General features: G+C 44.8%; 1 protein-coding gene across 2 annotated transcripts in view; it reads right to left on the reverse strand.

The window, feature by feature from the left end:
* CNTN5 (contactin 5) overlaps positions 1–12,971 on the reverse strand; it is an 897,557-nt gene that overhangs the window by 95,567 nt on the left and 789,019 nt on the right. The gene's annotated exons all lie outside the window — the stretch shown is intronic.

The following is a 12,971-nucleotide window of genomic DNA, read 5'->3' on the forward strand; positions in this document are numbered from 1 at the left end:
GCGGGCTCAGGGGGCAGCTTACCAGTCACATAATATCATGACGGACACAAATAATGGGAAAACAATAGTCGGCTTTAAAATTCATAGAGTTAAAATCAAATTCTTCAGAAAACAGATGAAGTTACCACTATGATACACCAGCAGAAGCTTTCTAGGCAGTATCATGGGGCTGTCACAGTAGATTCTGTGGCAGCCAGCTTTCATAAGCACTACAATTGGTGGGGTCCTCTTTCTTATGCCGTTTTTGGGGGGGGCACCGTTATGTTTTAGAGTCCTGTAATTTTTTGACAGAACTGTACACAGATTTTGTAAAAAAGTTATTTCTGGTTTTTAGGCAGCTGAAGGGAGGGGAGGAGGGGAGACACAGATTCTTACTTTAAATTGTTCCCAGCTGTTGTGGCTGGAAGAAGGACCCAGTCCTGTGAGAACCTTATGAGTGGAGAGCCCAGGAAAGCAGTTAAGCTTGGAGCTGAACTTTATATTTTTCCATTTGTTATGTCCTGCTCGTTTCCTTTGGGCACCGTCAAAGTAGGATCACAGTCACTTTGTTTATGTGAGGGGAGGAGCAAATATTTTGAAGTGTGCCTAATTTCCCTGCTGCAGTCAGAGGATTTGGAGTGAGCAAGTGCTTTCACATCCTTGCTGTTACCATCCTGGCCAGGGGGTGAGCAACAACTTTTGCTCCTCCCCTCTCCCTCCAGGGGTGGGGGTGAGCTCCAACTCCTCTTCCCATCCCACCTTTCTCTCTGGATCAAGTGCTTGTACTGGGCACGCAGAAAGCAGCAATGCCACCTCCTTCCTCTCTTCCCCCAGCCACCACCTTTTGTCTGCCTTCTCTTCCAGTAAAAGGAACAAGAGGTCCATCAGTGGCTATTAGCCACAGGGTATTGTTGAAACTCTCCGCCTGGGGCAAGCAATGCTCTGCATTCTTAGTGCTTGAGGGGGGAAACACTGGGAGGACTTCTAGTATCCCGGCCCCACTGATGGACCTCCTGATGGCATCTGGGGTTTTTTGGCCACTGTGCGACACAGAGTGTTGGACTGGATGGACCATTGGCCTGATCCAACATGGCTTCTCTTATGTTCTAACGAGAAAGCTGTCCTCTTCCTTGTTCTGGCCCCCATAGCTGCCCTTCTGCCTGTCCAGCTTCATCTCTGTCAGGCAGCAGCACTCAGCTCCTCTTTTTCTGACTCTCACCTCTTCTTGCTTGCTCACTCGCCTGCCCTCTTCCCCTCTTCGGCAAGGATATAATCCAGGGGCCAATGGTAGCTCTCCAGATGTTTTTTGCCTACAACTCCCATCAGCCCCAGCCTTTGGCCATGCTGGCTGGGGCTGATGAGAGTTGTAGGCAAAAAGCATCTGCACAGCTACCCTTGGCCACGTCTCATAATCCTATGTGGTCTTTTTTGGGTTGCTCTTCCTCGCTTTGGCAGCTGCCACACCTTCACCTGCCACAGCTCCCTGAGAGTTGTTTCCCTAGTTGTTTATGTCTGTGCAGACAATGATTCCTGCTTTGTTTGTTTTTTTTAACCCCTGCTTCCTTTTCCCCATTTTAAATTTTTTCTGCAAGCCTGGGACGCCCCTTAAATTTGCTGGAAAATGTTACTTTTGCATAAATGGCCCCAATCTGCAGATTGATGTATTCGCAGATTGGACATGGCTGGCTATTAGATATACAGATGATGGTGGGGTGGTGGTGGTGGTGATTATGATGAAGTTGCATTATACTTAATCTGATTTTTAAATTTTAATCCCCTGTAGTCTATTCTCAACAGCTCTGTACATTTAAATTGGAATCGAATGGAATATTTAGAAATGGGTGGCTTTGAGATCTAACAACCTACCTACACACATACGTTTTTGTGCAATAACCATTCCCAGGGGGGTTTTTTTGTGGCAAGAGAGCCCTGTAATCTCTTGTAGGATTGGCTACATCGGGGGGTGTTGCCTAATATGCAAAGGAGTTCCTTTTACAAAAGAAGCCCTGGCCATTCCTGCTGTATCTAGTAAATTAGTGTTCATCACTGCTGGATGGACACAAAAATGGCATCCCCAGTAGGGCTGCCAAGCCCCCGGGATGGGCGGGGGGTCTCCTACCTGGGAGGTTCCCAACCTGCCTGGCCACAATAGGATAGAGCTTTCTCTCCCAAAATGCTCGAGTGTCCAGGAAAACCATAGAGTTTCCCCAGAAATGCCTAGAGTGACCAGCACGTGACATCGGTGGTGTGATGACATCATCATGGTGACATCATCGCACCATGCGAGCAAAGCACGCGCAAAAACAGTCCCCCGCCAGAGGCCACAGGGGACTTGGCAACCCTAATCCCCAGCCACCCATCCAGGCTGCCTGAATATGATCTCTTGTCTCCATTTTAGCCTCTGCCACCTTCTTTATCTCTACCAGGGAGCTGCCATGGAGGGAGAAAGCTGTGGCTCAGTGGTAAAGCATCTGCTTAGCATGCAGAAGGACCAAGGTTCAATCCTGGCATCTCTAGTTAAAAGGATCAGGTAGTAGAAGCCCTTGGAAAAATGCTGCCAATCTCAGTAGACTGCATTGATTTTGATGGACCAAGACTCTGGTTCTGTATAAGAAGCTTTATGTGTTGATATGAGCTAGAACAGCTTATTCTCCTTCCCCTGTCTCTCTCAAACCTCTTTAAAAACAGTGCAGCAGCCCAGAGATGTCCTGCAGAGTTTCCTGAACTCCATGGCAGTCCATCCTCTCACAAGAATTTGGCCACCATTTTGATTAAATCCTTCCCCTATCTCTCCCAAACCTTCTTTATTAAAAACAGCGCAGCATCCCAGAGGTGTCCTGCATAGCTTCCTGAACCCTCACGAGAGTCCTTCCTCTCGCGAGCTGTTGTGTCCTGCATTTCGGTCCCTGAATTTCCAACACAACGTGACTACGCACGCTGAGGTGAGCTGCGGGAAACCGCGGGTCACCTGACTGTAAGGGACTGATGTTGACCGCCAATTAAGATTTGTGGCACAAACTTTAATTGGGCAGGATTGGACTGGGCAGGGGAGTCGTTTGTTCCGGGTGATTGCATATAAGCGGGGACCTGGCCCCGCCATGTTGTCTTGTAATGTGCTCTACAATAAAGGATGTTTATTGTTGAACATCTCCAAACCCAGTACATTACACAAGCATTTGGCCATAATTTTTGGCTAAATAAAATAAATATCTAGTGACACCTGAAATACCTGAGAGACCAACATTCCTTTCAATATGAGCTTTCGTGGGTCACAGTCTACTTTTTCAGACAGATATATGACTGATGGTGGGCTGTGATCCATGAAAACTCATCTTAAGACAAACGTTGATAGGTCAAGATGGCTAGCCGCGTTTGTCTGGAGCAGTGGAAAAAAGCAAGAGTCCAGTAGCACCTTAAAGATTAACAAAATTTGTAGCAGGATATGAGCTTTCGTCAATCACTGCTCACTTCTTCAGATATTCATAGAATCATAGAGTTGGAGCGGACCTCTAGGGTCATCTAGTCCAACCCCCTGCACAATGCAGGAAACTCACAAACACTTCCCCCTAAATTCACAAGATCTTCATTGCTGTCAGATGGCCACCGAGCCTCTGTTTAAAAACCTCCATGGAAGGAGAGCCCGCCACCTCCCGAAGAAGCCTGTTCCACTGAGGAATCACTCTAATCATCAGGAAGTTTTTCTTAATGTTGAGCCGGAAACTCTTTTGATTTAATTTCAACCCATTGGTTCTGGTCCTACCTGCCAGGGCCACAGAAAACAATTCCACATCATCCTCTCTATGACAGTCCTTCAAGTACTTGAAGATGGTGATCATATCACCTCTCAGCCGCCTCCTCTCCAGGCTAAACATCCCCAGCTCCTTCAACCTTTTCTCATAGGAGTTGGTCTCCAGACCCCTCACCATCTTCATCACCCTCCTCTGGACCTGTTCTAGCTTGTCTATATCCTTCTTAAAATGTGGTGCCCAAAACTGAACACAATATTCCAGGTGAGGTCTTACCAGAGCAGAGTAAAGCGATATCACATCATGTGATCTGGACACTATACTTCTGTTGATACAGCCCAAAATTGCATTTGCCTTTTTAGCCACCACATCACACTGTTGACTCATGTTCAGCATATGATCCACTAAGACCCCTAGATCCTTTTCGCACATACTACTGCTAAGACAAGTTTCCCCCATCCTATAACCATCCATTGGATTTTTCCTACCTAAATGCAGAACTCTACATTTATCACTGTTAAAATTCATTTTATTGATTTTAGCCCAATTTTCCAGCCTGTCAAGGTCATCCTGTATCCTGTTTCTGTCTTCTTCTGTGTTTGCAACCCCTCCCAATTTAGTATCATCTGCAGATTTAATAAGCAAGCATTCCCTCTATTCCTTCACCCAAATCATTGATAAATATGTTGAACAAAACAGGTCCCAGGACAGATCCTTGAGGTACTCCACTTGTCACTCCTCTTGAAGAGGATGAGGAACCATTCACAAGCACTCAACCAGTTACAGATCCACCTAATGGTAACAGGATCCAAACAACATTTTACCAACTTGTCAACAAGGATAGTATGTGGAACTTTATCAAAAGCCTTACTGAAATCAAGATAAACAATGTCTACAGCAAGGTAGTCTTTTTTTTCTAAAAAAAAGAGATCAGGTTAGTCTGACATGACTTGTTCTTGAGAAAACCATGCTGGCTTTTAGTAATCACATCCATTCTTTCTAAATGTTCCAGGACCGACTGACGATTTGTTCTAAAACTTTTCCAGGTATAGACGTCAAGCTGATGGGTCAGTAGTTCTTTCTAAATGTTCCAGGACTGACTGATGATTTGTTCTAAAACTTTTCCAGGTATAGACGTCAAGCTGATGGGTCAGTAGTTACCCGGATAATCTTTTTTCCCCTTCTTGAAGATGGGGACAACATTCGCCTGCCTCTAATCTTCCGGCACTTCTCCTGTTCTCCAAGGATTCTCAAAAATAATAGCCAGAGAATCAGAAATTACATCTGCAAGCTCTTTTAGAACTCTTGGATATCCCAGATACTCATGCTACTGGACTCTTGCTTTTTGAAGAAGAAGAAGATGATGATGATGAAGACGATATTGGATTTATATCTCGCCCTACACTCTAAATCTGAGTCTCAGAGCGGTCACAATCTCCTTTACTTCTCCCCCCCCCCGCAACAGACACCCTGTGAGGTAGGTGGGGCTGAGAGAGCTCTTACAGCAGCTGCCCTTTTAAGGACAACTCCTACGAGAGCCAAAGCCATTCCAGCAGCTGGAAGTGGAGGAGTGGGGAGTCAAACCCGGTTCTCCCAGATAAGAGTCGGTGCACTTAACCACTACACCAAACTGGCTCTCAGGTAAATATTGTTAGTCTTCCAAGCACCCCATTTTGTAAAAATTTGATATGACAAAATAATACCTTCCTTTGCAATCACTATTTTGGTTGTTCTGGCAACCCCACTGATGACTTAGTGTAAGCAGCTGGTGGTGGAAAGTGCTGCCAAGTTGCAGGGGACTTATGGCAACCTCCTAGGACTTTCAAGGTGAACAGAGGTGGTTTGCTGGAGCCAGCCTTTGTGTAGCAGCCTTAGACTTCCTTGGTGGTCTCCTATCTAAGGAATAACTAGAAGAAGAGAAGAAGTCAACTGCAGATTTATACCCCGCCCTTCTCTCTGAATTAGAGACTCAGAGCACCTTACAATCTCCTATATCTTCTCCCCCCACAACAGACACCCTGTGAGGTGAGCGGGGCTGAGAGAGCTCTCACATCACCTGCGCTTTCAAGGACAACTCCTGCAATAGCTATGGCTAACCCAAGGCCATTCCAGCAGGTGCAAGTGGAGGAGTGGGGAATCAAACCCGGTTCTCCCAGATAAGAGTCCACACACTTCACCACTACACCAAACTGGCTCTCATAACTAGGGATGATTCTGCTTAGCTTCCAAGATCTGATGGGATCAGGGCAGGGGTCATTTTGTAGAAAAATAGGTGCTGGAGCTCATTAGCAAAACTCATTTGCATAATTCATTTGCATATGCCACACACCCCTGACATCACTGGAAGGTGTACTAAATTACATCAACTCAGCATCTACCTTAAAATGCTTCTTCAATTATAATTGTCATAGTAAAACCTTACTCCCATCATACTTTTAAAATTACTTTTTCCCCAGTGGCATGATGATGATTTCCATCTGCGTGCTATTTATATGTTTTGGTTATTTCCCCATTTTCTGTTTGGCAAAATATTCGGAAGTTTGTCAAATCTTAGAGTTCAGCAAAATTCTCACAGCGGGTTTGAACAATGGAGCCCAGAAGCAAGGTTTTTTTTTTTTTTTAGGGGGGAGTAAGAAAGAAAGAGAACAATAAAATTTAGAGGTTCCAGAGCTCCGCTCCTGGGAGCTCCTGCCCAAAATGAGGCCCGGATCAGGCCATTCTGGACCATCTCAGTCATAAGCAGTCACGATGGCCTTTTTCAAGCGCTTCCTCTTGCACAAGAGCTTTAGCACAAGCCACATTTCTGTGCTGGGTCCAACCCATTGATTTTGCCTGGAATCACAAACGTAAACAATGTCCCAGATTAAATGTATGTTGACAGAAGTCAGCCAACAAGATCGACTCCCGTTCTAGTGGTATGATGAAGCAGTGGCAGTATTGGTATTGGCAAGCAGCCTGATGGAGTGGAAAGCATCTTAACACAGTATGGTTAGCTCAGCTGGACTTTGACATTGCACTGAATTTCGGACCCTTTCAAACCACACTGCCTGGGTTCATTATTTTTTTTTCCAATGTGGCAGAGAACAGCAGTGCTTTTAAATAGTATGTTAAGGCTGAAGAAGAATAACGATAGAGTCACTTGCTTTTCTTTTTTTTTTTAAAGCCAACTATGCAGAATGGAAAATGATAAAACTAATCTTCTTAAATTGCTATCCCAGTTCTTAGAACTGCTACACTGTGCTGAATGCAGTAACGCACTATCCCTTTCAACATTTAATAGGTAATATGATGAGGTTTTGGCTGAGTGCCTCCTTGCTGAACTACACATCTTGATTTTCACGATGCTTACAATATATATTATTACCACTTTATAAACAGCGTTCGGGTGTTTTTATTTCATTTGTTTTTTATTGGTTACAATGGCAAATAAGTTAAAGAAGCCCTGGTAACTTTGAAGTGACTTGAAAGAAAGCACAACGGTTGGTTCCTTGTACTTGTTGTTGGCACAAACAAGTTTAGGCACAGGTCTGCCAATCACTGATGGACTTCGTATTATCTTCAACAAGGGGCTAGACCTTAAAACAGCAGCCTATTTGTCTCTGTTTCTCATACATTTGAGCCATGCTTGAATGGATTTAGGTGGGTGTAACCAATACTCCCTCTAAGCTGTGGAGTCTTGTGAGCAAAAATTCTACTTTGTGAGCTACTGGCATTAAAGTCGTGAGCTGCTGCATAAATTAGCTTGCTCTGAGGCCATTTTTCTTGAGCTAAGACAAAAATGTGTGAGCAGGAGGCTAAAAAACTCAGCTAGCTCACACTAACTCACCTTAGAGGGAACACTGGTTGTAACTTAGTTTAGGATTGCACTGTTAATTGTGGTGTGATACCATCATGTACCTCAGCATTTACCTATGAAAAAAACCCCAAGTGTTTATTAACTTTTTCTACGGCTCTATCGTGGATCTATCTGAGCAGTTCACAGTGAGAACATTAAAATAAAGGAGAAATACAAATGCTACACGGCATTGCCAGGGAGAGAGGCGAGGGGCACTGAGGTGGGAAAAATGTTTGGCACAATGTGGATAACTGGGTGAGAAAAGGTTATAAAAAGTGGGGTGGTAGTGGGGGACATGACACGGAACTGCCGTTTTCAGCAGAATCCCTGAGCTGATCATTGTGTAGTTTCACCCATTATCAGAAAACATAATTCAAATACTTATGCATATTATTAGAAATGTGTTGCACCAGCTTGTATTGCTGATTGTAAAAATCTTTGATTTTATTTACTACAGTGTCTTTATGACCTGCTTTACTGATTACTTACACCAAATGATGGTGTTGGTTTGGTGTAGCCAGTTTGATGTAGTGGTTAAGTATGTGGACTCATCTGGGAGAACCGGGTTTGATTCCCCACTCCTCCACTTACAGCTGCTGGAATGGCCTTGGGTTAGCTATAGCTCTGGCAGAGGTTGTCCTTAAAAGGGCAGCTGCTGTGAGAGCCCTCTCAGCCCCACCCATCTCACAGGGTGTCTATTGTGGGGGAGGAAGATAAAGGAGATTGTGAGCCACTCTGAGACTCCGAGAATTGGAGTGGAGGGCGGGATAGAAATCCAATATCATCATCATCATCATCATCATCATCATCATCATCATCATCATCATCATCATCATCATCTTCTTCTTCTTCTTCTTCTTCTTCTTCTTCTTCTTCTTCTTCTTCTTCTTCTTCTTCGTTTTGATTTGCCTGCAAATGCGCTCTTTCAGATACAGGAAGAGCAGTGGATATATTCATCACCATAAAAAGAAAACCCATATTGTATGAGCCAGCTGATAATGGCACTGTCAAGTTTCCCTAATTGAGGCAGCCACTCCTTCCGACCAACCACAATTGACAAATTGCTGCTAGCCATATCCATGACCATTCAGCTCACCCACAGCCAAAATGCTATCCTGACATATCAAGGAAGGACTAATCCTCTTCTGTTGGCTTGCTAGTGGTCTGAGATTATCGGTGGATACATCATCAGAGGGAACTGATTATTAGAAGATGTTTATTTCTGACTGGCACTCTATCTGTAGCAAAGAGCTGAAGACTGATGTTGGATCTGTAGGTATAACATAGTGGGTTCCAGGCACTGAAGAGGCGAGGTGGTAGTGATAACAAGCTCTTTATTGAGTACAGCATGGTAGGTGGCTGCACTAACAAGACTGGAGAATGGGGCCCGCTGGGCCAACAATATACAACACCCGGCTCCCGCACTAGCACATGATTGGGTCATTCAAACCAGCAACGAGCCTTTGTTTGGAGCAAGGCCGTTTGGATTTGGCTCCAACTGCCCATTGTTCCCAATGCCCCAAGCTCAGTCCTTCAGACTCCAATGAGCCAGGCAGGAACACCATTGGTAACAACATGGATTCTCATACAACAGTAGGGCAGAAATCACACAGAGAACCAATGATAGGCGACATACTGCTCTTTCCGTATCTGATGCAGAATCAACTGTTCTGCAGCCTGATTTAGGGAGTCTGGCTGTGCTCTGCTTTTATATTTATAAATAGATATTGCACACGAATATCCCGTGCTAACTCTGACCACAAGTGAACAAATATAATTGTTAGTTTTGTTAAGAATATTTTTATCCTACCCTTCATCCATGGAGCATACACAGTTTTCCCCTTCTCCATTTTATCCTCCCAACAAGCCAGTAAGTTTTGTGTCAAGTGGCTATTTGTGCTGGAGTGAATGACTTAGCATGCCTGGACATCAGGGGGCGCTACATCACTCTATGTGTGCATTAGTGTTATCTCCTTGAATGGGCTGCTTCTCTCTTTGTCTTAATCTGAGTACTGCAGAGTTCCTCTCTCTCATTCTCCACATGGAATCATGTGTCTCTGCAGATCTCTCCTGTAGAAACAATGCCCTCATATTTCCACATACATGATACCGGATTCTCTGGCCACTTTTGACAGGGAAAAAAAAAATCTTTAGATTAGCCTTCTCTGTCTCCTTTTGACTGCAATCCAAATGTGAACTGCATCTACTTGAATCAATGTTTTACTTTTGCAATATATTTCTTAGGAGATTTATTTTTGAGCACTCACTGTCATGCTTCTATGATAGGACAAGCTCTGCTATTTTGACCAAATACCTCAGTATTTTGAACCCAAGTCTTACTCCAGCACCCTTAACATCTGTACCACACTGGCTTCTCAGTATACACGAACACATGAAGCCATTTCATATTCAGGACTTCTTTTGTAGAAAAAGTCCAGCAAGGACTCATCTGCATATTAGGCCACACCCTGTGACATTCACACAGGGCTTTTGTTGTGGAAAAGTCCAGCAGTAACTCATTTGCATATTAAGCCACACCCCCTGTTGCCAAGCCAGCCAGAACTGCGTTCCTGTGTGTTCTTGCTCAAAAAAAGCCCTGTTCATACTGATAATGGCTGCTGATCTCTCAAGGTCAGTGTTGCTTACTCTAACTGGCAGAGGTTCTCCAGAGTCTCAGGTAGAGCCGTCTCACATCAACTTGTACCTGATCCTTTTAACGGCTGGGAATTGAACCAGAGACCTTCTGTGTGCAAAGTTGATGCCTTCCCACTGAGCCATGGCCTGTACTTTTTGAACTTTCTAACAGTTGGGAAAGAAAAATAAGCCATTCCCTTGTACAAATACTTGGAACTCAAACATATATATATGCACACACACATACATATATATTAGGGGAGGGACGGTGGCTCAGTGGTAGAGCATCTGCTTGGTAAGCAGAAGGTCCCAGGTTCAATCCCTGGCATCTCCAAATAGGGTCCAGGCAAGTAGGCATTAAAATCCTCAGCTTGAGACCCTGGAGAACCGCTGCCAGTCTGAGAAGACAATACTGACTTTGATGGACCAAGGGTCTGATTCAGTATAAGGCAGCTTCATATGTTCATATACACACAGTGCCGGCCTTAGGGTGCATGCACCCCAGGCAGGCTCCCTGCCTGGCACCCCAGCCATCCTTCCTCCCTCCATTGTTTGTGTGCCCCCCTGCCCCAAAGCCTTCCATGATGAGGTTGGGCCCTACTGGCTTTGAGGAAGCCATGCGTTTTTGGAAGCCAGTGTGGGGGGAGGAGAAGCCTTTCCAGAACCGGAAGTGAGGAGGAGCGAAGCCTCCCCCAGCGCTGGCTTCAAAAAATGCACGGCTGCCTTGAAACCACTAGGGCCCAGCCTCGTTGCAGCGGGGGCGGGGGAGTGCGGCGAAAGGGAGGGGGCTGGTGGTGGCAGCAGCAGTAGTGGGGGAGAGGCAAATTAGGCAGTTGTCTTGGGCACCGGGGGGGAGGGGAAGCACAATTCGGCACACCTCCTCCTGGCGCCCTAGGCAACTGCCTAGTTTGCCTAGTGGGCGAGCCGGCCTTGTATACACAACCAAATACAAACTCTGAAAAGGAGTTAAAACTGAGCTGATATGACATCACTGAATATCCAGGGCTTTTTTGTATCAGCAACTCCCTTGCATATTAGGCCATACACCCGTGATGTAGCCAATCCTCCAAGAGCTTACAGGGCTCTTAGTTCAGAGCCTACTGTAAACTCCAGGAGGATTGGCTACATCAGGCCTAATATGCAAAGGAGTTTCTGCTACAAAAAAGTGAATATCCAAATGGCCTCCCTGCCACATACTGTTGTTATATGTTTTATTTTACTGTTTTAACTGTGTAAGATGTTTTAAATTCAATAATTTTATGTTAGATTTTATGTGCTGTGAGCCGCCCTGAGCCACTTCGGTGGGAAGGGCGGGATATAAATTGAAATAAACTTGAAACTGGAGCTTCAATAGATTGTGCCCATCATCTGTTTCCATTTGTCAGCCAGGGATCAGTACTAGTAGAAAATGATGATGATCATCATCTGAATTGTTTTGGTATTATAGCCTGTATGTTTTAGCTAGTTATTTTAGTATCTATGTATTGTTTCACCTTTGATGTTACCCGTCCTGAGCCCATATCGGAAGGGTGGGGAATAGATAATAAATAAAAAAAATATTGCACCAGCATTACAATTTTTTGTGTGTATGAAGACTGAGCCCTCGGCCAGTAGTCCCTAGCATACTGGTTGAGGGTAGGAGGGGGGGAAGAGTCACATCAGTGGCGCACACTGATATCAGAACATCATTTCCAGGTGTGTAATAGGAAGTGATGTCACCCTGTCACTAAAGACTCTGGAACTCAGCGAGGCAGTGATGTCATTTCTGGTTACACAGCTGGAAATGATGTTGTGATGCCACCAATGCCCCCCCCCCCATTTTCTCCCACCAGTCCATTGAATGCTGGCAGGAAATGGAAGTGCTTTGACAGACCTTTACTGATACCTATCCAAGCCAACTGCATCTAAAAATACTAAAGAATTAATTTCATATTTCTGTAGTGGAGCTGGATGTTCTCTCAGGTACTTCACAATCCAGCTCACTGTAGCTCTGAGAAGGGAAGAGATGATGAATTGCTGCATTTCACTTCAGTAAGGTGCCAACTTGGGGATTCAAAGTTTCCAACTTGTCTAGCGCGACAACGCTTATTAGCTGTGAAATATGGGGTATTCGAGAAGATTAATGTTTCTGATATAAAACTACAGATAGTTAAAGAAGAAGACCAAAATCAGTCCACATTTTCCTTCCCCTCAGAGAATAATTTACATTTAATGTGTGCTTTGTTGTTAAGGAAAATAAAAAAAAAAGTATCATATATAGAGAGCGACTGTCTGGTTTTACTGCCTCAGTGCTTTTAGAAATGGTACCTGACGCTCTGCTAGGAAGCTCACAGCTATTGAATCCTAATGCACTTCTCGGGAAATCAAATGTGTATTCAATCTACATAGCTAAATGGCAGACAGCTAGCAATAGGCTGAATCATAGCTTCAGGTAGGAGAGGCAACAGAAATAGCACAGAATCCTGTGAAATGTAGTTCATCCCAACAAACTGGAATAGGAAACTACCACTACTCTGTGGCAAGATTTCTCCGCTTGTAACCAGCCCTTCGGCCCAAACAGGGATTATCTTAGTGAATCTGGGGCCCTGAGCAAAAGCCCAGGGTGGGTCCCCATTATCAGTGCCCACCCCTCTACCACTGGGGCCAAACATGGCTACCACTGTTGCTGGAATCCAGCTACACAAATGGGGTAAATAGTGGGAGGATCCTGCTCTTCTTTCCCCCTTATTTGAGGGAGTGGAGCTCTGAGCAATTGATCCCTGCAAAGCATGGGGCCC

The sequence above is a fragment of the Heteronotia binoei genome, chromosome 3 (genome assembly GCF_032191835.1).
Source record: "Heteronotia binoei isolate CCM8104 ecotype False Entrance Well chromosome 3, APGP_CSIRO_Hbin_v1, whole genome shotgun sequence".
Classification (NCBI taxonomy): Eukaryota; Metazoa; Chordata; class Lepidosauria; order Squamata; family Gekkonidae; genus Heteronotia; species Heteronotia binoei.